This window comes from Nicotiana tabacum, chromosome 14 (assembly GCF_000715075.1).
Source record: "Nicotiana tabacum cultivar K326 chromosome 14, ASM71507v2, whole genome shotgun sequence".
NCBI classification, from domain to species: domain Eukaryota; kingdom Viridiplantae; phylum Streptophyta; class Magnoliopsida; order Solanales; family Solanaceae; genus Nicotiana; species Nicotiana tabacum.
Window position 1 is genome coordinate 57,440,691 of NC_134093.1, and position 2,455 is coordinate 57,443,145.

The following is a 2,455-nucleotide window of genomic DNA, read 5'->3' on the forward strand; positions in this document are numbered from 1 at the left end:
CTCGAATATTAAAACTAATCACATACAGAAACTCGTGGGGTCTTGGATAGTAGGAATCTACCATTGGACCTTGATTTTGGCCGGGCGGGCCCTGGGTTGACTTTTGTTGACTTTTTACGAAAAGTATAAAGATCATAGCTTTATCTATTTTAATTAATTTCCCTTGCATTGTTTTATGGTATTAAGTCGATTTTGGTTATATTTGAGCCATGTGAAGGCAAATTTTAGGGGGAAAACTATTTCGGAGGGTTGAATTGGCCTAGTTGAGGTAAGTATCTTGCCTAACTTTGTGTGGGGGAACTACCCCGTAGGATTTGGGATTGATTGTGCCATTGTGTTACGCATAAGCCATGTACACAAGGTGACGAGTGGGTAGACGTGTTATATGTCGTATTTGAACGGGGTAGACGTGTTATATGTCGTATTTGAACGGTTTAGGCTACTTAGACTCTTCCCATGCTATAATTGAATTGTCATATCATGTTCCAAAATTCTCATAGTCAATCTACTCTTATTTGTGTTTGTCACGACCAAAACTCTCACCTTAGGAATCGTGATGGCACCTAATCTCTAGGATTAGGTAAGCCTAACACATGAAGAAATCTAGCAGAGATAAGCATCCTAACTATATAAAACTTAAACTGATAAATGGGATACCGTAACTAAAACTGAACAAATGTTATATAATCCCCAGAACCAGTAGTACATAGTCATAAGCTCTACCGACATACACTAGAATTTCTAAATACAATATTGTTCTAAAATAAAGATAAATAATAGTAAAGATAATATTCGAAGGTGGTTCCGAGGCCTGCGAACGACAAGCAGGTATACCTTGAAGCCTCCAGCCGCACAGACACAACTCTCAAGAACCAAAATGGTCAGAAGTACCTGGATCTGCACAAAAATGTGCAGAAGCGTAGCATGAGTACACCACAGAGGTACCTAGTGAGTATCAAGACTAACCTCAGTGGAGTAGTGATGAGGTAAGTCGAGACACTCAATAGACATAAAACCTGTGCAAGATATTAACATAAAGTTGGCAATGGAAAGAATGTTAATGTAAGGCTAACAACGTAAAGATTATTAATGTAAAACCAACAAATGAATAATAGAAATACAATTGGCAACAAGAAGTAAACGGGTAATAAAGCAGCAACATAATCACAACACAGATGAAATATGAATGAACTCAAATTAGGAACAGATGACAATTCAAGTAATCAAATTGTTCCCAACGCATGACTTACAACAAGAATTACCTCGAGGCACCATACCTCGTATCCACAAATCATAAGTCACAATTTCGAATCTTACACGCATGGCACATCGTGCCCACATTATCAATTACATTCACACGGCAAAGTCCACATGCTACCATGTACATTGTATCCGTATAAAATGCCAAATAAAATGTTCGAGAGGTTTATTTAAATAAAATAAGGCATAATAAAAATCTTGAATAAAGTAATGTGTCAAATGAGATAATTAGTTTATTTTAGAAAACAAAAATAAAGTAATTTAAAGTACAATTTATACAAAATAGAGTATCAAATGAGCTTAGTTTAGAACTCAAAAGGTAAAGTAAAATAGCATTTTTAAATTAAGAAAAACATCAGATAAGTTAACGAATTAAATATAGAATTTTTTAATGTAAGGCGTGATAAAAATTTCACATAAAGTAAAACATCAAATAGGGTAATGAGTTTAATTTGAGAACCCAATTAAAGTAAAATATGATAATCATTTAAAAATAGCAAAGCACCAAGTGAGATAACGAGTTCTATCTTAAGAATCACACAAAATAAGGCATGTTAATAATTCTTTTATTAAAATCGTTATGTTACCAAAGACTCAAGAGTATGAGAAAATGACTCCACACAAGTAAATTCATCTTAAAACTTAATTCACCAAGTAACACGGAGGCACGGGTTGGCACATTAAAGCAACACAACAAATCACATAGAATGCATGACTCACATAAGAAGTCACAATCGTACCCACACAAAAATAACGACAAATAACCAAATACAATCAAAATACAAGTGAGATGATTTAAAAAAAAATAATAACCGTTCAAATCAACAATCCTTTCAAATATACAATGTACAAAAAATCACACAGAGGTACCATGCCTCATATCCACATTTCACAATTCAGAATCACAACCTTTTCTTATACCACCGCGTGAGCCTTACATTTAGACATTTTTGAATACATTTTTTCCTGAAATAGCTACACGCACTTTAGCCCCCTTATGTCGCCGCGTGGCTTGAAATAATTCCCTTACTACCAACACGCACATAAATCTAAACTTATGTCGCCGCGTGCACATTAACCCTTATCCTTATACCACCGCATGTGCATCAATATCACAAGACAATAATCAACTCGCACCACACGTGCCCATATGCCACAACATTACCAAATCAACAATAACAAGGTTACCACAACA